This window comes from Phoca vitulina, unplaced genomic scaffold (genome assembly GCF_004348235.1).
Source record: "Phoca vitulina isolate PV1807 unplaced genomic scaffold, GSC_HSeal_1.0 scaffold1, whole genome shotgun sequence".
In the NCBI taxonomy this organism is placed as follows: Eukaryota; Metazoa; Chordata; class Mammalia; order Carnivora; family Phocidae; genus Phoca; species Phoca vitulina.
Window position 1 is genome coordinate 60302487 of NW_022589704.1, and position 24344 is coordinate 60326830.

General features: G+C 40.1%; 1 pseudogene; it reads right to left on the reverse strand.

Annotated features, from left to right (window-relative positions):
* Nucleotides 1–3128: 3128 nt before the first annotated feature.
* LOC116642985 lies at nt 3129–3481 on the reverse strand (annotated as a pseudogene).
* Nucleotides 3482–24344: the final 20863 nt, after the last annotated feature.

Genomic DNA, 24344 nt, shown 5'->3' on the forward strand with positions numbered 1-24344 from the left:
AATAAATAAATAAAATCTTAAAAAAAAAAAAAAGACTAATAAAATAATGTTTGGTGATAAACTAAAAATATACAGGAGGTACAAACAATGATACTAAGATTGAAAGGGTTTATAATTATAGGTAAAGAAGAAAATTTAAAGCCACAATAAATTTTGTCAATTAAGTCATATAAAATTGCCAATATTCAGCCTTTTGACCTTACAAAACCACAATTTCATGTTATTATATATTTTATTTATTTATTTATTTATTTATTTATTTATTTATTTTAGAGAAAGAGAAGGTGGGGAGAGGGAGAGAGAGAATCTTAAGGGGAGCCCCACGTGGGGCTTCATCTCACAACCCTGAGATCATGACCTGAACCAAAATCCAGAGTCAGACATTTAACCGACTAAGCCACCCAGGCACCCCCCCTTTATTTTTATTTATTATTATTTTTTTTTTTAGAGAGGGGGAGAGAGAGAGAGAGAGAGTATGTGTGTGTGTGTGTGTGTGTGTGTGTTATTATAAACAACCATAAGCCCAAACATTTGAAAACACAAAAACATAAAGTGGATAATTTTCTAGAGAAATGTAAATGACCAAAGTTATCTAAAAAGGAAATTTTAAAACTTTAATATATTTATAATCATTAAATAAATTTAACTATAGTGATGGGACGCCTGGGTGGCTCAGTTGGTTAAGCGTCTGCTTTCGGCTCAGGTCATGATCCCAGGGTCCTGGGACTGAGTCCTGCATCGGGCTCCCAGCTCTGCGGGGAGCCTGCTTCTCCCTCTGCCTCTGCCTCTCTCTCTGTCTCTCCTGAATAAATAAATAAAATCTTAAAAAAAAAAAAACTATAGTGAAAAAAATCCATTCCCAAAACAGAATGAGGCCCAGACAGTTTATAGCTTATTGTTAGCAAACCTTTAAGAACAACATTTAATATTTATCTAGGGAATATAAAAATAGAGGGGGAAAAAAAAAACTATTGGTTCCACTTCAGGGTATTCACCCTAATAAAATTCTCATACATATATGTGTATAAGGATAGGGAGATACATCCTGGGATGATCATGACCATAAAGTTTATAATACCCCAATTATAAAAGACTAAATCTCTTTCAACAGAAGACTGGATAAATAAATTGTGGGATATTCATACCATAGTCAAAATAGATAAATCAGAGCTACATGTATCAGCATAAGTAAATCTTAAAATATTAAGGTTCAGTGAAAAAAAAACAAGTTGCAAAAGAAATGTACTGGATGATATCATTTATAGAAATCTTTTATAAGGATAATGTCTGTATATAAACAACTGCATGTTCTTTGTGGTTACAAAGGTAGTAAAAGTACTAGAGTATACATGTTAGTGAAGCTTAGGATAGTTGTTACATCTGGGGCTGAAACAAAATAGATAGAAGGGGTTTGGGGAGAGAATTTCAATGATATCTATACCATTTTGTTTGTAAGGGTTAAAGTAAATATTTGTACCGGGTTGAATGTTGGCCTCCAAAAGAATATGTTCCATCAAAAGCCTATGAATATCACCCTATTTGGAAAAAAGGGTCTTTGCAGATGTAATTAAGTTAAGGATCTGGAGATGAGATCATCCTGAATCAGGGTGAGCCCTAAATCCAATGACAAGTATCTTTCTGAAGAGGAGAGAAGGAGAGAAGATACATAGTGTCTTGGTTTGCCTGCGGCCACCAGAAGCTAGGAGAGAGAGATGGAAAGATTCTCCCTCAAAGCCTCCAGAAAGAATCAACCATGGTGACATCTTCATTTTGGACTTCTGGCATCTAGAACTTTGACAGAATAAATTTTTATTGTTTTAAGCCATCAAATTTGTGGTAATGTCTTATGGCAGCCCTAGGAAACTAATACAATAGTGCAAAAAGTTAAAATATGTCAAAGCTTGGGGGTTTATTGGGTATTATTCTCTGTATTTTTCTTTCTTTCTTTCTTTCTTCTTTCTTTCTTTCTTTCTTTCTTTCTTTCTTTCTTTCTTTCTTTCTTTCTTTCTTTCTTTCTTTCGTCTTTCTCTTTTCTTCCTTTCCCTTTATAAGAGGAAGTTTTATTCTAAATTATTTACCTTGATAATTTCAGAAAGAGAAACAGATTAGCTCAGTCCAACATGATTGGCAGTGGGCAAAATCTAGTGAAGCAAGTGTTCTGATTGCTAAGGATTTAATTTGGGTGCTTTTAATACTTAGCCATCTTTAACACTTCAAACTTAATCCAGAAGAAATGCATCATTCCCCTCCCTTTCACTTTAATACCCCATCTACCTGATATGGGAAACAAAGGCAGAAGAGAAATTATTATATTTCCTTACTACCTACAGACCATTGACAAGTCCTTGAAATAGGCAGAGTGACAGACTGCCTTGATGTTAATACTTTGCTAAGGGCAAAAGACAACCCTAGCCTGACTCCCAGGATCCTATAAGTCTACTTTAACATATAAAAATTCCTCTGGAAACTTCCTTTATCTCTAAACCCCGCAAGATATGTGTTGGCAATCATCCCCCAAGCATATGGCCCACCAATATACATCTGAAGGGTCTCATGACTAAGGTTTTATTAGATGGTAATAAATGACCTTTTCCCAACAATAGCTAGCCCCCTCCAGGTCCTGGAAGCCTTGCTTCTAAAATTCCTTAGAAACTTACACTATCCCTAACCCCCTCCCAACTTGAAAGTATATAATGGGCCGTTCCTCATGACCCCGGTGCAGCTCTTCCTGCCCACAGGTCCTGTCCCCGTGCTTTCTTTCATAAAACCTCCTTTTTGCACCAAAGACGTCTCACGAATTCTTTCTTGGCCATCGGCTTTGAACCCTAACATCTTTCCTACATCACTACCTCACTTTAATATGGAAATATCTTCATTAAATATGATCCTCAGAGGAACAGGTTCCCTGGAGTACAGCCATGAGGACAGTGCACAAAAAGGGAAACTCGAAAGAAAACTCTGTATGTTAATTTACTAATCTAAGGAAACAATACCTTCCAATGTATTAAGAAATAAACTCAGTTACAAATGCACTAATAGGTCAATGTGAAGAGGTCTGGTAACTGCAAATGGCCGGCTATTTACAAGCCACACAAGCCACAACGGTGCACCTAGCCTAGCGTTGGCCCTCAGAAGCCAGAAGTGTTCTCTCCACTGTAGGCCACATACAAAAATCCATCTTCATCTTATTCCTTCTCATAAAGCTGTCCCGTAGTTAGGCTGGACTGTGGGACTGTCTTATCCACCAACAGGAAGATTGCCTTTTCAGAAGGAAGCTGGATCCTTTTCCTGATGATCCACATGAACTGAGCCACAGTGATGTCAGATCGAACCAGATACTTCCGTTTGTCAGTGTCGGCAATCTGAGAGCCTGAGACTTTTTCCACAACCACTGGAACCCGGTTGGGATATTTCACTCAGATCTTTGCAGATTCCAGCATCTGTATTTCAGCGAGTGGTCCTCCTTGAAGGTTCATGTCATGGTGGCAGCAGTGGGGAAGGGATGCAGCCAGCTGTCGGAGCCTTGGAGCTCAGCGCACCAACCACTGTATTTTTTCTATATAGTTCAAACATCTCATAATTTAAAAGTGTGTATAAATGCTATATAATTAGCAAGGAGAGGCCCATCAAGCCTATGATAAAATGCTCCTTCATGTCTCCCAGCTGCTTTTGGCTCCAGATATACATGCAGACTTGATAGTAGAGAATAAAGTCAGTCCTCTGCTCCATTTCTCTTCTGCCTAATTCCAGCCATTTGACCAAAAAGTTTTTATAGTCCTTGATTTTGGTATTCTCCATAGAATAATTAAAAAATTCTTGCATCAAGCCCAGCACCAACACTTTTAAGAATGATTACGCAGTCTTTTATTATTTCTCTATTATTTATGCAAAGCAATGAAGTGCTAATGTGTTTGATAGCAGTTAATGGATAAAGAGTTAGATGGGGAGCTTCTGGAAGTGTATATTAATTTTTCTTATAAATTATTATAAAAATAATCACCCTTTATTAGCCTTTAGTACTGTTAAGTTGCATTTTCCTGGAACACAAATTTGACCTGCAACATGAACTACTAAACAGAGATGGCACTTCACTAACCTGGGCAGAACCTAAGGAAAGGCAAGAACAGCAAGACCTTGCACACAGTAGAACAGGGAGTTTTATGCAAAGTCAGAAAGCTCTCTAGTTCATCAGTCAGCTTCCTCTACTAGCTAACTCATCATGCCTCTGATCCAAGATGGCACACGATGCCTGGTGAGGTACAGTTTTAGAAAATATTTTTAGAGGTGTCTGTGTTCTTAGGTAGAGAAAGTAACTGATCCAGGAGCAGAGTTTCATTATTGTGAAAGGAATCCTTTGAATGCTGCTCCCCAACTTAGTTATGCAAATATCAGGGTCATTGGCATCCTTTCTCTTGAAGAAGGGACTTCCGGGGAAAGAGAACAGAGACCTCCACCACCCACTTTTTCTTAGAATTAAAGTCCAGTAGCCTATCAGTGTCAACCATGTGGTCCTGCCCTTTGGTAGAATAGGACACCACAGTTTCTCAAAAGGATGGCACTGAGAGGGAAGGGTGAGTTTAAGTTGGTGACCTGAGCTAAACACAAATTTCCAATGGCTGGATTCCCTGTGAGATACAGGTCTCCTGGCATTGTGTTGAATATGTGAATGCAAGTCAACAAAACTCTGATCCTGGAGGCCAAGCATGGGACTCTGGGCTAATGAAGACAGGCAAGCATCCATCAGCCTGCACAAGACCAACACTGAAGTGTGATGCTGTGTGGCAGGGACAAGACTATTAAAGTAGTGATCTAATCAGATTTCAAGTTCTTTATTTTTGAGGTTTGACAGGGTGGATCCTTTTGTATCAAGAAAGCCCCTGAAAGTCTTGGACAGTTTAGGGGGAAGTCCCCATAGAGGAGATCTTGGGAAAGAACATATGAGAATTTGAGTAAATCATTGGAAAAATGAAAGATTTAAGACCATGTTGTTCCCTAAGCTAGAAAAGTGTGTCTTACAAGTAACATATATGCCATTTCAGCTCAAGAATCTACCACTGAGTGCAACTTCCTTCTGTGTCCCATATTTAAATTCTCAAGTGAGTGAATACAATTACCTTGCCCAGGTCAGGTGTCTATTTTTAGGCCATACAGCTAGGACCTCAGGAGGAGAAGGGCCAATCAGAAGGGTAAGTAGGGAGGTATTGACAAAAATGTCAGTATGGATATAAGAAAAGAGGCTATGTTGCTTAGAAGAACACAGACTTTGGGCTAGAAAGACATGAGTTTAAATGCAGGAGAGGTCACTTATAAGCTGAATCACCTGAGGAAAATGAACCTCTCTGACCTCAACTCCCCCATCTGTAAATTGGGCATAATAATACCAATCTAATAAAGTAGTTGTGAATACTAAATAAGGTAAAGTTATAAAATGCCTTGTATGGTTTTTGGCGCATAGACTATTCTCAGGAAAAGGTCAATGTTATTCTTAACTCTGCTAACAAAGAGTGCCTCGTACAACTCCAGGGTATTATTCTCTGAGGTTTGTAAATGCTTTGAGATTCTTTGGGAAAATGGACTATATTGGGAAGAAATTTCATTTGAAATTTTGTTTATTTGTTTCGTATTTCTGGTTCAATGGGTCATTGAGATAAGACCAGGGAAGACTATAATATTTTTTTCTGGCTGTTTTTCCTGTGATAGCAAGTGCATTAGTCAGAACTCTTATGGTTGCAAATGAAAAAAAAAAATCCAACTGGCTTAAGGCAAAAAAGGAAATTTCCTGACTCATGTAAATGAAAAAGTGTAGGGTATGGTAGCTTTAAGATTATTTGGACCCATGTACACAAAAAATGAAGCCAGGAATCTTTTGATTCTGCTTTCCTCTGTATGCCTGCATTGTCTGAAGTGGTAGCAAAGATTCCAAAAACAACTTAGGCTTGCATTCTATCCATTGGAGAGAGAATATCTCTTTCTTTTCATTCTTTTTTTTTTTTTTAAGATTTATTTATTTGAGAGAGAGAGAGAGAGTCGGGTGAGGGAGGGGCAGAGGGAGAGAGAGAATCTCAAGCAGTGTCCCTGCTGAGTGCAGAGCCCCACATGGGGCTCGATCTCATGACCCCTGAGATCCGACCTGAGCCGGAATCACGAGTCTGATGCTTAACTGACTGGGTCACCCAGGAGACCCAGTAATATCTCCTTCTTAACAGTTCTAGCCCAAAACTGGAGTAAGACTCTCATTGACCCAAGCGAGGTCACATATCCTTCTCTGAATAAATCATGAGGGCAGGAGATGCAGTATTCGGACTGGCCAGGTTTGGGTCATATATTCATCACTTAGAGCGTGGGATGGGAGTGGGGGTCAGCTCTACCTGAAGCATAAGGAGGGTTGGTAGGGAGCCTCAAAAGTATTATTGTATAGTACTGTATTGTTTGTATTGTCTAGTACATTTTTACTAAAAGAAGGAGGATGGGGATGGTATGTTGGAGAGGAAAACAAACAGCCCTTACAGAAGGAACTGCAGCTGTGGAGGGAAATTAGAACAAAATGACTACCCTCTGTTTTTTGCGGCTACAAATTATATATCTACCTCACAGTATCCACTGAAATATATTTTCTAATCCTATTTGAAAGAAATTATGTAAGTCTGACCAATAATGTGTTCTTGGATGACAAAAATGAGGCCAATTTTATGAAGATTGACTTATCAGAAGTTGCAGATAAATTACTTAAGAGTAGTTTCACTCTTATCTAGATGACTTGCGTGTGACCACTACCCTAATCAGCTCATCCTATAACAAAGGAAATTGCCATCTGTCACTTTGCTTGTATGAAATATTTCTGGAGGTGGCTTGCCAACTTCAGCCAGAATTATAGAACTAATGAGTTTTTAGCTACCATATGCACAGAGTGTAATAATAGCAGGTTCTAGGCAAATGTTGTCTACTTGCTTCTGGGAGTGCTTTCCCTCCATGATAGGAGCAGATGCCCGAGGCTCTATTAAGAATTCTGTTTTCTTCATAAATCTGTACAGTGACATGGAGTCCTCATATTCTAGCGAAGTGATTTTTATATGGAAAACATACCCTTGTTACTCTGTTTCTCTTGGGGTTTTAACTTCTGTTATAGAGAGACTGGCCCTTATTATATCAGAATTGAGTACCAGAAGCCTTTTAGAAAATTTGGCCAGTTTTAAATTTCTAATAGGTCTTCTGCTCTGTTGATGGCTTACCGATTTATGTGAAAGCAAACAAGATTTTAATTTCCTAATACTTCTTCCTCCTTCTATTAAAATGACTATTTGGGAGCACCAGGATGGCTCAGTTGATTAAGCGTCCGACATTTGATTTTGGCTCAGGTCATAATCTCAGTGTTGTGAGATCAAGTCCCACGTCAGGCTCTGTGCTAGGCGTGGAGCCTGCTTAAAATTCTCTCTCTTGGGGTGCCTGGGTGGCTCATTCAGTTAAGTGTCTGCCTTCAGCTCAGGTCATGATCTCAGGATCCTGGGATGGAGCCCCGCGTCAGACTCTCTGCTCAGCGGGGAATCTACCTCTCCCTCTCCCTCTGTGCTCTCTCTCTCCCTCTGTGCTCTCTCTCTCTCACTCTTGCTCTCTATCAGGTAAATAAATAAAATCTTAAAAAAAAATTCTCTGTCTCCTCTCCCTCTGAGCCCCCCCACTTGTGTGCATGTGCTCTCTCTCTCTAAAAAAATTTTTTTAAAAATTAAAAAATAAAATAAAATGACTATGTGTACCTAGCCCTGTGCCTTGTGCATAATTACTGTAACAGTCAGGTTAGGTTAGATTCTGTGGTTGCAACAAATGACCCCAGATTTTGGTAGCCTATAGTAACAAAAGTTTATTTCTTATTCTTTTTTTTTTTTTTTTAAGATTTTGTTTATTTGACTGAGAGAGAGCAGCGAGAGAGGGAACACAAGCAGGGGGAGTGGGAGAGGGAGAAGCAGGCTTCCCGCCGAGCAGGGAGCCCGATGCGGGGCTCAATCCAGGGACCCTGGGATCATGACCTGAGCCGAAGGCAGACGCTTAACCAACTGAGCCACCCAGGCGCCCCCAGTTTATTTCTTATTCTCACTGCATGTTCCAACATTTTCCATAGATGACCATGCCATTTATTTCCTTGGGGCTGTAGTATGTGGAACTCAACCAATGGAAATCCATAAGTTCTCATGGGGAGACTATTGGGGAAGGGGAGTATGAGTGAGTGGGTGAGTATCTTATAAGTTTATAAGTTAGGATGCTTTATTTCTTAAAACTAATACCAGAAAACCCAGCTTTATTCATTGACAATGCCTAGAAACAACTATACTCCAGTATGTACATAAACAGTTTTATACACACATATACACACAGGAATTTTTGTCATTGTTTTATAGAAATGAGACTATATTACATATACTTTTGCTCTTTTCACTCAACATCTTTAATAAATATACTTTCAGAAAAATCATTTCATTCTTTGTCTTTGGGCAAACCTTTTTAAAAGTACCTTTATGAGCTTTCATTAGAAACTAATGTCTAAAATGTGTTCAGAGGGCTTTTTCTACAGTTTGACGGTGGTGTCCTCTCAGTTATCCAAGCCCTCATGATCAGGTTTGGGGTTGTACTTCTCCCTCCTGCTGTCTGCTTTTCATACCTTTCTCCATTCATTAGCACCTCCACCAGAGGAGGGCAAGAAAATGGAAAAGAGGTGAAGCATTACTCAAAAATACACAGATCAATGGAACAAGAAGGCCCAGAAGCGAAATCTTAACAGTCATTTTTACTTGTGTTAGGGATAGCTGGAAGACATTCTGGTGGCTAATTTTTATCAAGTCATCTGTGGATTTGAAAGGAGGAATGTAACTAACTACCTAGGCTTGATTTTTAGGACTTGTGCCATTTCTAGATAATCATGACAAAGAGTGGTCCTTTAGTAAATGTTGGAAGAATCCATCCAATGAACAAACATTTATTAAGCACCTACCATGTGCTGGGAATCATGCCAGGCAGGCTCAGAATGAATGAACAACTCAGATTTTTCCTTTTGTCCTACCAAGTGGATCTGCTAGTCTAGGGCATTCCTGTTGAAGGTTAGAAGGGAGAGGTGAAGAAAGTGGAGAAAAAATGTATCTGTTCTGCATTAGTTTCCTAGGGCTGCCATAACAAGGTAACCACAAACTGGGTGGCTTAAAATAATAAAAGTTTATTGTCTCCCTAGTTCTGGAAGTTAAATGTCTAAAATCAAGGTGTTGGGGCAGGGCCACATTCCCTCTGAACTCTGTAGGAGAATCATTTCTTGCCTCTTCCTAGCTTCTGCTGGTTTGCTGGCAGTCTTTGGCATTCCTTGTCCTGCAGCTGCCTGTCCCCAATATATATCTGTACAGTCACTTGGTGTTATCTCTGTGTGTCTCTGTCTTCACATGGCCTTCTTAAAAGGACACTGGTCATATTGGATTAAGGGCCCACTCTATTTCAGTATGAAGTAACTAATTACATCTGCAATGACCCTATTTCTAAAGAAGTTCACATTCTGTGGGGCGCCTGGTTGGCTCATTAAGCGTCTGCCTTCGGCTCAAGTCATGATCCCAGGGTCCTGGGATCGAGCCCCGCATCGGGCTCCCTGCTCAGCGGGAAGCCTGCTTCTCCCTCTCCCACTCCCCCTGCTTGTGTTCCCTCTCTCGCTGTGTCTCTCTCTGTCAAATAAATAAATAAAATCTTAAAAAAAAAAAAATTCACATTCTGTAATACTGGGGGTTAAGACTTCAACATATCTTTTTTGGGGGGGACACAATTCAACCCATAACAGATTCTGATTGTCAAATGGTTCAATAAAACATTTGAATTATGGATTTAATTAATCTAGAAAGTTGTTGTTCTCTGTTAAAAAAAAAAAAATGCGACATAGAACGCAACTCTGAGGCCAGAGTTGGTTTTAATTCCATCTTTACCTCTTACTAACTGATATGACCTTGGGCAAATTAATTAATTCTTTGTGCCTTAGCTTCTTTGTCTGGAAAATAGAGATAATAATAGTATTTATGGGACCATTATAAGGATTAAATAAATTAATATGAGGAAAGTCCTTATAATAATGCCTGCCACATGGAGCACCTTGATACATGCCATGTTAGCTTTTTTAACTAAAAATGAGTAACCATTAATTGACTATTGTTTTTTTTTATTTTTTTATTTTTTTTTTAAAGATTTTATTTATTTTTATTTGAGAGAGAGAGAATGAGAGACAGAGAGCATGAGAGGGAGGAGGGTCAGAGGGAGAAGCAGACTCCCTGCCGAGCAGGGAGCCTGATGCGGGACTCGATCCCGGGACTCCAGGATCATGACCTGAGCCGAAGGCAGTCGCTTAACCAACTGAGCCACCCAGGCGTCCCTATTGTTTTTTTTTAAAGATTTCATTTTATTTATTTTTTTTTTCTAGAAGATTTTATTTATTTATTTGACAGAGAGAGCGATAGTGAGAGAGAGCACAAGCAGGGGGAGCAGCAGAGGGAGAGGGAGAAACGGCCTCTCCGCTGAGCAGGGAGCCTGATGTGAGGCTCAATCCCAGGACTCTGGGATCATGACCTGAGCTGAAGGCAGATGCTTAAACGACTGAGCCACCCAGACACCCTTTTATTTTATTTTTTTAAAGACTATTTTATTTTATTTGAGAGAGAAAGAGCATGGTGGGGAGGGACAGATGGAGAGGGAGAGAGAATCTCAAGCAGACTCCCCACTGAGCATGGAGCCTGACACAGGGCTGGATCCCACAACCCTGAGATCATGACCTGAGCCAAAACCAAGAGTCAGACACTTAACCAACTGAGCCACCCAGGTGCCCATGTAAAGAGTTTATTTTTAAGTAATCTCTACACTCAATGTGGGGCTTGAACTTATAACCCCAAGATCAAGAGTCACATGCTCTACCAACTGATCCAGTCAGGCGCCTGAACTGACTATTCTTATAATCAGTTCCCATTAGAAAGGTATGGTGGAGGGGTATGTTGTAAAAAAGCCTGAGGGAATAAAGTGTTCCACTGTGTGAATGCACTTATCAGAGCCTCCTTTTTTATTTTTTTTTTAAAGTAGGCTCCACATCCAGCATGGAGCCCAACATGGGGCTTGAACTTGTGACCCTGAGATCAAGATCTGAGGAGAGATCAAGAGTTGGACGTTTAACTGACTGAGCCACCCAGGCGCCCCTATCAGAGCCTCCTTCTAAGAGAAACTGCACCTGGCCGGAGGGGCAGCTGCCCAGGGTACTTCTCACTCCCTATGCTACTAACTTTCCTTTCCTGGCTTCTTGCAGGAAGTCTATACCATAAAGCCAATAGACTTCCAAAACCCCCAGAGAAGCATTTCTTCTTTCTTCTGGACAATCAGCCTCTGAAGAACAACTGACTGAAATGTTTCCACAGAAAATACATCACTATTAGGAAAACCTAGATATATAATTTGAATTTTGTTTCCTTTTGGATTTCAACTTAAAATTACCTGAGGGCAATGCATCACTGTGGTTACCTGTCTTGGACATTCTTTTCTTTTTTTTTTTTTTTAAGAAGCAAACTATTTTTTTTTAAAGATTTTTTTTTTTATTATTCATTCGAGACACAGAGAGAGAGAGAGAGAGAACATGAGCAGGGGGAGAAGCAGAGGGAGGGGGAGAAGCAGGCTCCCCGCCAAGCAAGGAGCCCGACACGGGGCTCAATCCCAGGACCCTGGGATCATGACCTGAGCCGAAGGCAGACGCTTAACCATCTGAGCCACCCAGGCGCCCCTTGGACATTCTTAAAAGCAAATTGCAGCATTTGCTAGGGCTGGAATGACCTCCCTTAGCCCCAGAAAAGTCAGAATGTAGATTTGATCTCCTTAGAGGCCTGAGGTGAATAAAGGATTCTCATCACAACTGCCAGGACTCGTAGGAGAATACTCTGTTCTGTATTCATGCAGGAAACTAAACCACAGTGTGCCGTCCCTGGTCCCTGTGACACTGAGGGTTAGGGTCTTCAGGCAGGTGGGGTGGAGGAGATACCAGAAAGAATTGAAAGAGGATACGATTGCAGTGGGAGCCAGGCTTCAATTGCTGAACTCATTGTCTTGCTTCACTGAAACATCATAGAATTTTTTTTAGCTGGAAGACCCTTGAGAGGTTGCTAACTCAGCAGTTAACCCAAAATGTATAAAGTAACTTATTACAAATGAGTGCAGTTTTTGACTGATTGACTGACTGATTGGTTGATGACAATATTCTAGTGGATTCAAAGTTCTTCTCTTGCCATAGTTCTTAACGCGTGATGCCAGGACCACCAGCAGCAGCATTTACATCATTTGTATTTAAGAGAAATGCAAATTTTCAAGTCATACCCCAGACCTACTGAATCGGAGGCTCTAGGTAGAACCTGGCAACCTGTGATCCACAAGTGCTGGAGGTTATTCTGAGGTCCACTCCAGTTTGAAAACCATTGTCGAAGCAGCATTAATTTAACTCACCTGGCATCCAGATGTGCCTTACCAAGGGAGAGTGAAAGGGGTGAGAATGTATACTGCAACTAGTGTCCAGGGAAGGGGGCACAGAGAGCTATGTGTATGCACATGTCATGCCCATGTTAAAAAAAAAGAATTATTGGGCCACCTGGGCAGCGCAATTGGTAAAGCGGCCAACTCTTGGTTTTTCAGCTCAGGTAGTGATCTCAGAGTCCTGAGATGGAGCCCCATGCCAGGCTCCAGACTCAGTGTGGAGTTCTGCTTAAGACTCTCTCTCCCTCTGCCCCTCCCCACTGCATGCACTCTCTCTCTCTCAACTAAATAAATCTTTAAAAAAAATTATTCATGACACTTGTTTAAAGGATGATTTTACTCGAGGAGACTATTACAATGGGGTTTATAGCAGGGAAGAAAAATCTGGCTCAACTCTGAAAAATATAAGGACAAGTGGAGATTTATAGCCAAAGAGCAGAGTGGGGATCAGGGTATGGAAAATTACTAAGAGAAAACATCAAGGCTAATGGGATTCTTGCTAGACTGACTGAACAGGATTCTTGCTGAAGGCAGGCCAGAGTGATAAGATATTGAGGGAGGAGGATGAAGAATTTGATCAGATATTAGGGATGGGGGATTTTCTGCTAAATTGACGCAAGAGGATTCTTGCTAAAACTGGACTAATGTCTGAAGGACAGAGCCCAAGGTCAGGGCCTTGTGAGTTTAGAGGAGCCAGAGTACAGTTAGGTCAAGGAGAAAGTCTTTGTCATTCATTAGGATATTAGGATAAAAGGTGACCACTGTAGGGAAACAAAATATACCACCCTAAAATATCTCTTTGGCATATTGCTCATTTTAGGCTGATTATATTTAAGAGACAGAAGGCTCAGAAAGAAACTTTGACATTTTCCTAACTGCCTAAAAGAATTTATAGAGAGGACCTGCTTCCAGACCATTCATAACTACAGTATAATACGAGCTAGGTGTGGTGGACAGAGAGGAATTTAACAAAATCTGTTTGTTAAAATTCTTTTCTGTGTCCTCTTGGTCCTGTATAGTCCAGTAAACATTTGTTTAGCAAATATTTACTCTTTTTCATCTTCCTGTGAATTGTCTTCCTTCCCTTTGAAGTCCCAGACCCCTACCCACTTCTCCTTAGTTCAAGATGACTTATTTACCTTATTTTGCCTGTCTTTGGAATCTCTCAGGTTGGGTGGATTCTTGGTAAGTATGTAATTAAGTTTGTTTTACTCCTGTTAATCTGTCTTATGTCATCTTAATTATTCAAACAGCCAAAAGAAATAAGAGGGGAAAGAGGAAATTTTCCCCTCCCCAACACCTCTCTTGACTCCATTTTACAGATGAGGAACCTGAGATGCAAAAGGGTTAAAGGACTTACCCACACTGCATGGACACTACAAGGCAGTGCAGACACTAGGCCCCAGTTTGCCCAGTGACCACCAGCTTAGAATGTTCTAAAACCAAACCACAGAGTCTGTAAGAGGATGTTGGCTGTTAGAGGCAGGACGCAAACCCTTTCTCAAGAGAGATAGGGCTCAGTCCAGAGCTTGGACTTGGAATTCAACTATTAGCAAAATTTTTGGATATAAACATTTTTTTTAAAGAAAAAAATTTTTTTTTATGTTGGTGAGTCAATTTTAGAGAGTAGCATCTACTGGGGCACCTGAGTAGCTCAGTTGGTTAAGCATCTGACTCTTGATCTCAGCTCAGGTCTTGATCTCAGGGTCATGAGTTCAAGCCCCACATTGGGCCCCATGCTGGGCATGCAGCCTAGTAAGAAAAAGAAAAAAAGAAAGAAAGAAAGAGAAAATAGCATCTACTATGACCACAATTTCAAAAAAGAAGTTATATTTTTTACACCAAAATAAAATATTAGGTATAATCTTAAGATAAAGGATAGATTTTTTAAAATATTAAATAAATTTGGCTATTTAAAAAAAGGGTTTTACTGTGTGTTTTTCTCTTATTCGCCCCAAAGCAGTAAACTTTGTGAACAAATGCTCATAAGAGGCTCATCTGAACAAAGCCTCATATGAAGCTGGAATGCTCTGCCTTTAGACACCTGACTAACAGGGGCCTTGACTACCTGCCTCACCCTGCAAGGGGCCATCACCAAGTAGGAATTTGATAAATGTTCTTTGATGATAAAAGTGATGAGGACAGAATGGATTTATAATATTTATTACAGTGGGGAAACTACATGCTAGAAGAACAGGGGACTTACATTGCTTTTCCAAGGTCACATAACCAGTTATAAAAAGAGGTGGTGCTGGAATTGAAATCTTCTATCTCCTGGTTCTGAATCCTTCTCCCTTAGACCACACTGATGTTGATAAAGGAAGTCTAATAGGACGTCTCTTATTCGCTTGAGGGAACATATTAACTTACCCAGGCAAGAAAAGATATGATAAAATCAAACATCAGGACTTATTACAAGGTTTAAAGATAATATCAACCCAAGAGATCTCAGGAAATTTGGGGATATTAGGTTCAAGTGGCGAGAAGGCAGCATTAGGAGGAGTGGAGTTTGCAGGGAGGGAACCAGAAATGGTTTTGTATGATAAAACACAACCTCTGGGGGCGCCTGGGTGGCTCAGTCATTAGGCGTCTGCCTTCAGCTCGGGTCGTGATTCCGGGGTCCTGGGATCGAGCCCCACATTGGGCTCCCTGCTCTGCGGGAGGCCTGCTTCTCCCTCTCCCACTCCCCCTGCTTGTGTTCCCTCTCTCGCTGTGTCTCTCTGTGTCAAATAAATAAATAAAATCTTTAAAAAAACAAAAACAAAAACACGACCTCTGGCTAGGCTGAACTTATGCAGATGCTAAACAATTTCTGGAGTTCCAAACTGGCAAAGCTTGTTAGACAGGCTTTAAACTGAGGGGAAAAGGGAAAGGAGGATCCATTTAACTCCTGTATCACCAGATATGTTCGTGATGTAGAAAACTGGACTAAGAGTGGTCAGTGGAAAATGATGTAGAAATGTTGGGGTACAGAGCTGACAGCCAAGAAAGAATTCTTGAGACATCTTTTATTTAAGTACAGGAACAGGACCCGTGGGCAGAAAGAGCTGCATTGGGTTTTGTTTGTTTGTTTGTTTTAAAATTATTTATTTATTTATTTGACAGAGAGACACAGCGAGAGAGGGAACACAAGTGGGGGAGAGGGAGAGAGAGAAGCAGGCTTCCCACCGAGCAGGGAGCCCGATGCGGGGCTCGATCCCAGGACCCTGGGATCATGACCTGAGCCAAAGGCAGACGCTTAACGACTGAGCCACCCAGGCACCCTGCATTGGGTTTTGAGGGGTGGTATTTATATACTTTCAAGTTGGGAGGGGGTTAGGGGCAGCACAAGCTTCCAAGGTATTTTGGAAACAGGATTTCCAGGACTCTGAGGGGGCTAGGTATTATTAGGAAAAGTAATTTATTACTGTTCAGTAAAAACTCAGTCATGAGACCCTTCAGATGTATATCGGTGGGTCATAAGCTTGGAGGATGAATATTAACATATCTTGGGGGTTAAGGATAAAGGAAGTTTCCAGAGGAATTTCTATACGTTTAAAGTAGACTCACAGGATCCTGGGGGGTCGGGCTAAGATTGCCTTTTGCCCTTAGCAAAGTGTCAACATCTAGGCAGCTGGGCTCCCAGAGGAAGGTCACTCTGCCTGTTTCGAAGACTTGTCAGTGGGCTGTAAGTAGTAAGGAAATTTAATTTTTCTTCTGCCTTTGTTTCCCCCATCAGAAAACAATATTGAAAAATTAAACTTCATATGTACATCAATGAAGTATTTTTATATGTTATATATCTGATGTGTTAAAATATGGGGTAACCACACTGTGGCATCTTAAATGAGTTTAACTGTGCAAAAAAGGAAGAGGAAGTGAATTTACCATGACGGACAGTTTGAAATAATTTGTGGTGAAAACCAAAAGGCTTCCTACAACCAAAATCTGTTACACAAAGTGAGCCAGGTAAGCAATAAAACAATATTTTACATTTTTGTTGCATGAAACGTTCTGTGGTAATACGGACTGTGTGGCAGGCACCGGCCATTGTGTAAGATTTGAATTCTCTGAATTGTTGAACATCTGTCTTCAGAGCACTTTTTGGTTTCTAAGAATGTAACATGGGGCAGGAAGTAGAGAGATCAACCAGAAGTAAGGTTTTCATGTGCCCAAAGGAGGTCGCCATAAAGATCTTATGAGACAGACTTGTCTTTAGAAGTGCCTTTGGTGCGGGCTGGTCATAACTGCTCTCCCTGGTAGGCCCGGCTATATATATCTGCTGGGTGAAGTTACTCAACAGCTTCTGGGATGCATTTGGGTTCAAATGCAGCTTCCTTTCTCCTGCTGGTAAGTCAAAAAAACTATTTCCCGTTAGCACTTCCTAGCTTCCCTCTTTATTTCATGGCATTGTCAGTGAATTAACCTTGCCCCAACTTAATTAGCCAGCAAGTTCTTCTGTGTAAAGCATCCTAGTTTAGTCCCTAGATGGTTCCAATATAAGCTTTGCTTTGCTTTGTTCTTGTACAGGTGAATTGTCTTTGTTGATGTGGTGGTGCTCAGCCCACTAGATGGGCTCATTATGGAGATTTTTCTGATTATTTCTGGGACTGAAATACTTGTTTGTCCCACATACTTGCCTCGGTGTGGTCTCTGGGAGAACTGGTGTAAAAGCTGGAAAAATAGCAATCATAATGAGGCCTGGGAGGTGGAGAGAGGAGAGACGGAGTGGAGCGGCCCAGCCAGGACTGTTACACATAAAGGAAACAATATTGCCCCCCGGGGGGGGGGGGGGGGGGCACTATAAATATGCACCTTGGTCACCACACACTCCAGCACAGCTTCATTCATCTAAGAATAATCAATTGGTTCACAGGTCATGGTAGTAGAATGACATTCAAATTCAGAAGAACAGTCAAATGACTTTTTAATACAAAGAAAATGAAAAGAAATGCAAATTAGGGCATGGTATTGTATTTTGACTTACCTAATTAGCTAGTAGAAGGCACAAAACAGGCATTGTCATGCATCACCAATGGCTACAAGCTCCTGAAGATCTTGCGAATGTGGATCATGGTGTATTAGTTTGCTAAGGCTGCTGTCACTATTACAAAGTGCCACGGACCAGGTATCTTAACAACAGAAATTTATTTTCTCATAATTCTGTTACAAGTCCAAGATCAAGGTGTATGTAGGTAGGGTTGGTTTCTTCTGAGGCCTCTCTTCTTGGCTTATAGATGGCCACCTTCTTTGTGTCTTCACATAGGCTTCCTTTTGTGCATATCTGTGTCCAAATGTTGTCTTCTTATAAGGACATCAGTCATCCTGGATGAGGGCCCACTCTCATGACCTCATTTCAACTTAGTTACCTCTTTGAAGACTGTCTTCACATATAGTCACATTCTGAGGTACTGGGGGTTAGGATGTCAACAAATAGACTTAAAAAGGGACACTTTACTGAGTTATTCTTTTAGGAGGCGATCCTAAAGAAGTAAATATAATTCCTCAAATTATAGGATCACATATTACTTTCTTATAACCTGCTTTTCTTACCCATTATGTATTTTGAATATTTCTCTATGTATTTAAACACCTATAACATCACTTTTGATCATTATTTAGTATGCTGTCATACAAACACATCGTAATTTAGTTAGCAATTCTACTTTTTAGTTTTTTGAATAAGAAATACATTCATGCAGGGGCACCTGGGTGGCTCAGTTGGTTAGGCGACTGCCTTTGGCTCAGGTCATGATCCTGGAGTCCCGGGATCGAGTCCCTCATGGGGCTCCCTGCTCAGCGGGGAGCCTGCTTCTCCCTCTGACCCTCCCCCCTCTCATGTACTCTCTCTCTCTCTCATTCTCGCTCTCTCAAATAAATAAATTTATAAAAAAAAATACATTCATGCAATTGAAAATCAAAACAGTATAGAAAAGGTAAACACTAAGAAGTCTCACTCCTATCCTACCCCCCTTCCCTTATAAGTAACTCCTTTTACTAGTTTTTTGTGTCCCTTCCAGTGTTTTCTTATGCAAATAAAACCAAATGCAAATATACATTCTTATTTCCCCTGCTTTTTTACACAAAAGAGAACACACTGTTTACACTGCTCTGCACCTTTTCTTTTTTTTTTTAACTTAATGCATTTCTAGAGCCTCTCCATTATCAGTATTGCAAGAGCATCCTCATTCTCTCCTCCAGCCACAAAACATACAATTGTGTGAATGAACCATAGTTTATTTAACCAGTGTCCTCTAGGGAAGGTTATTTCTTATCTTTTTCTATTACATGCGGAGGGGCAAAGAATAAACTTACACATATGTCATTTCCTACAATTACAGGTATATTGCTAAGATAAATTCCTAGGAGTGGGATTGCTGAGTCAAAATGCCTTTGTAGTCTTGGTAGACACCGCCAAGTTGCCCTGCGTAAGGGCTGCACCATTTTGTGAGTAGCAGCTAATTTTTTCACAGCCTCCCTAGTAGGATGAGCTGCAAACTTTTGGATGTTTATCAATATCAAATGCCTCATTTTTGAACATTTAAGTTGTTTCCACTTTTGCTACACTTAATAACACTATGATGAATATCCTTATAGCTTTACCTTCAACTCATATTTTAATTATTCCCTTAAAATAAATTTCTCAAAGTTGATTGTGTTGTTCCGGGAGGATCTGCATTTTTAGGGCTTTTTATCTGTACTTATTTCGGGGCTTCTTGAAGTCTCATGGGCTTTGAAGCATGGAGGGGATTACTCTCCACTTCATGCCCTAAGCTTACATAGCTAATAAACAAAACTAGAAAATCAGTTTTCCGAAAGCATTTTTCTTTTTTTTAAGATTTTATTTATTTGTTTGACAGAGGGAGAGACAGAGAGAGAGGGAACACAAGTAGGGGGAGTGGGAGAGGGAGAAGCAGGCTTCCCACTGAGCAGAAAGACCGATGTGGGGCTCGATCCCAGGACTCTGGGATCATGACCTGAGCGGAAGGCAGATGCTTAACGACTGAGCCACCCAGGTGCCCCTTCTGAAAGCATTTAACAGTGATTCTCTTCAATGATTTAAAATTTAATTACAAATTTAATATAATGTAAAGAATTATTTAGAATATTTCAAATGTTTTAAACAGCAGTGACAATCAAACTTATAATTTTAAAACAGCAACGTCATGAGTTCAATTCATTTTTATTTTATTATTACTTTTTAGAAGATTTCTTTTTCTTTTTCTTTTTTTATTTTTAAGTTTTCATTATTTAAGTAATCTCTATACTCCATGCAGGGCTCGAACTCATGATCCTGAGATCAAGAGTCGCATGCTCTACCCACTAAGCCAGCTAGGTGCCCCCAATTCATTTTTAAAAATTATCTCTATACTTGTTCTTATACCTTCCTAAGGTTGCAACAATATTAATTTCTATATTTTCCTGGGATTGTACTTTTCTGGTAATTTTCTGAGAGACAAATTAAAAAAAGAAAGAAAAAATAGACTGCTTCAGACCAGGTCAGAGAGCCTGAATTATCAATTTAGTTGACTTGTAGTTTTATTTTCCAAGGTTATTCAAACCTAAATCATCTGTCATCAGAATACTTCCCCTCCCTCTGCCCCCTTTCTTTTAATAGGCTTTCTTTTTTAGAGCAGTTTCAATTTCACAGCAAAATTGAGCACTAAGTACAGAGAGTTCCTGTATTCTCCCTGTCCCCATACATGCATAACCTCCCCCACTATCAATATTCCCCACCAGAGTGGTACTTTCGTTACAAATGATGAATCTACACTGACACGTCATTATGACCTAAAGTCCATAGTTTACCTTGGTGTTTATTTTTGGTGTTGTACATTCTATGGCTTTGGACAAATTAATGGCATGAATCTATCATTATAGTATCATACAGCATAGTTTCACTGCCCTAAAAATCCTCTCTATTCTGATTATTCATCCTCCCATCCCACCTAAGCCCTGGCAAGCACTGATCTTTTCTTACTGTCTCCACAGTTTTGCCTTTCCCAGAATGTCATATAGTTGGAATCATACAATATATAGCCTTTTCAGACCGGCTTCCTTTAATAATATGCACTTAAAGTTCCCCAATGTCTTTTTTTTTTTTAAGGTTTTATTTGACAGAGAGAGAGAGAGAGCACAAGCAGGGCGAGTGGCAGGCAGAGGGAGAGAGGAGGCAGGCTCCCCACTGAGGAGAGAGCCCAGCGCGGGACTCTATCCCAGGACCCTGGGATCATGACCTGAGCTGAACGCAGATGCTTAACCAATTGAGCCACCCAGGCGCCCCACCTCAATGTCTTTCATGGTTTTTGTTGCTGTTTTTTTTTTTTGGGGGGGTGTTTATTTGTTTGTTTTTTTAGAAAGAGAGCGAGGGAGCAGGGTTGGGGGGTGGAGGCAGAGGGAGAGAGAGAATCTTAAGCAGGCTCCTTGCCTAGTGCAGAGCCCTGTGCAGGGCTCAATCTCACGACCCTGAACTGAAATCAAGAGTCGGACGCTCAACTGTCTGAACCATCCAGGCACCCCTGTCTTTTATGGTTTGAAAGCTCATTTCTTTTTAGTGCTGAGTAATATTCCATTGTCTGGATGTATCACAGTTTGCTTATCCATTCACCTACTAAAGGATATCTTGGTTACTTCCAAGTTTTGGCAACTATAACTAAAGCTGCTATAGCATCAGTGTGCAGATTTTTGTGTATACATACATACTCAGTTCATTTGGATAAACACCAAGAAGCACAATTTCTGGATTATATTGCGACAGTGTGTTTAATTTTGTAAAAAAACCTTTAACTATCTTTCAGAGTGGCTGTACCATTTTCCATCTCCACCAGCAATGAGTGAGAGTTCCTGTTCCTTCCTCCACATCCTCACCAATACTTGATGTTGTCAGTGTTTTGGATTTGGGCCATTCTAATAGGTGTGTAGTAATATCTCATTATATATTTTTAAAAGATTTTATTTATTTATTTGTCAGAGAGATCGAAAGAGAGAGCGCACAAGCAGGGGGAGCGGTAGGCAGAGGGAGAAGCAGGCTCCCTGCTGAGCAGGGAGCCAGACGCGGGACGCGATCCCAGGACCCTGGGATCATGACCTGAGCCGAAGGCAGCTGCTTAACCAACTGAGCCACCCAGGCGTCCCATAATATCTCATTATTGTTTTAATTTGCAATTCCCTAATGAAATATGATGCTGAACGTCTTTTCTTATGATTATTTGCCATCTGTATGTCTTCTTTGGTAAGATAGGCCCCTTTTTAATAGTTAGGTTTTACATCAAGGAGGCTTTTCATCTGCACTGTCATAAAGATTTTAGTTTCTTGCAAGGTGATCTCTTTTCCTGAAATAATGTATTCATTTTTTGTTTGCTTGGTTAGCATTATATAAACCAGTATCACGTCCCGATTATGTATTGAATATTAAGTCCTGGTCTTCTAGCATTATAGGGAAACTGGATAAGTCTTACTAGGCCTTAAAAATAATAGACCCCTTAAAGGTTCATCTCCATGGAGGTGGGCCTGGCTGGCTCAGTCAGTGGAGCATGCAACTCTTGATCTCAGGGTTGTGAGTTCAAGCTCCACGTTGGCATGGAGCCTACTTTAAAAAAATAATAATAAAATGTTATAAAAATAAACCCACACAAACAAAACCCCTAAAAGTTCATTTCCATGGAGACAAGCGATGGAGATTGTACTGCCTCCTCCCTCTTTAGAGCATGTGGCTAATCCATCATCTTTGCACCCTCTCTTGGACCCTCGTCTCCTACTTCTCCCTATCTTTGGTAGAGTTTCTACTTTTTCCATTTATTTGGCTATCTCATAGTTCTATGACTTTCCCTTTCCCTTCTTAATCAAATAGAGAAAAATACATACCATATTTTATCAAATATAAGATGCTATTATTGTTAGCTGTGTCATTATTTTATATACATCTAAGAAAAAAAACCTTTTTTAAAAAAGATTTTATTTAGGGCACCTGGGTGGCTCAGTTGGTTAAGCCACTGCCTTCGGCTCAGGTCATGATCCTGGAGTCCTGGGATCGAGTCCCGCATCGGGCTCCCTGCTCAGCGGGGAGTCTGCTTCTCCCTCTGACCCTCCCCCCTCTCATGCTCTCTATCTCATTCTCTCTCTCAAATAAATAAATAAAATCTTTAAAAAAAAAAAAAAGATTTTATTTATTTAGAGAGAGAGTATGAGCAGGGGGAGGGGCAGAGGGAGAGAAAGAGAGAGAATCTCAAGGAGACTCTGTGCTGAGCACAGAGCCCAACGGTGGGGCTCGATGTCACCACCCTGAAATCATGACCTGAGCCAAAATCAACACTCTCAGACTCTTAACTGACTGAGCCACCCAGGCGCCCCCTAAGAAAGAAAAATCTTACTAAACTATACACAATGCCTTAACAATAGTCTGGGATGACTTAGGCATTAGTTAAACTAGCCTCTCACCACTGAAATTCTTTTATTTCTTACAAGGGATTTGGCAATTTTTCCTGCCTTCAGTTGTATTTCTTGGTGTGTAATAAGAATCTTTTTGTATGTATCTTAGTAACAAAATATAACATAGCTCCATCTATTTGTGGGTATTTTTCTTTCTCAGTTTCCATAAAGCACTTGGTTGTTTTACTGAACAAAAATACAGAAAATATGTTGACATTCCCCTGAATATGAAGGCCTCACTAATATCAAATGCACATTCCATTGCTCTGTTCATTGGCTTTCTGTGTACACAATACCTCATTTCAACAAATGCCAAAATTACAGAAGAAACTTTTCTTTAGACATTTCAAATGACAGTTCCTGTGAAATACCAACAATGTGCATTACTCCATGAAAGTGAAGCATTATGAACAGCTGTGACCAAGTATGAACACGCAGCTCTTCACTAACAGCAATTAAGAAAGCCATCCACAGTAGAAGCACAATTTTAGAGATGTTAAAAATGTAAAAAAAAAAAAAACCAAAAAGGTAGTCTTAGAATCAATAAATATGTATCTATAATTTATTGTCATTTTCCATTAGGAAAAAAACCATACAACATCCGTAAATGTCAACATCCCCCTATTTATTAAAAATTAAGCGTATTCTATTGCATTCACCCTTTTAGGTTACAATTTCCATTTTATACAATATATGTAGACTTTTCCCTTTTTGCATATCATTAAAGACTCATGGCTTTTCACGGATGAAACTCATTTCAGTTAGCCATAAGTATCTTTTTTCTTTAGGTTGGCTCCATTGTCCTTTTGACATTACCCTGACATTTTACAAACATCCTTGCTTTCTGAAAGCATGAAGATATATTAAGCCTATCTTGATTTTTCTCTCTATTATAGGACATGGGATTAGATACTTTTAATGGCTGCTAGAATTAAAGATCAAAATCTGGGCACACACCTAGGGTTACAAATTAGATTCCATGTTAGATTCCCTGACCCGTGTAGCCGGGACATTAACTCTGCTGGGCCACTTTGATGGCAGAGCTGGAAAAAATATTTCTCTTGATAATCTTGAGTTGACATTGATTTCTCCACTTAATAGTAATATTCCAATCTAACTTTAATCCCTCGAAGTTCTGACCCAGTATAGAAATTTTTAATTTGTTTCCTATACAACATACCTACTTAAATGTTTAACCCCTTGCTTAACCATGATTTTATCATCCCCTCTCTTATTTTTTTAAGATTTATTTTTAAAGATTTTATTTATTTATTTGAGAGAGTGAGAATGAGAGAGAGAGAGAGCACATGAGAGGGGGGAGGGTCAGAGGGAGAAGCAGACTCCCTGCTGAGCAGGGAGCCCGATGCGGGACTCGATCCGGGGACTCCAGGATCATGACCTGAGCCGAAGGCAGTCGCTTAACCAAC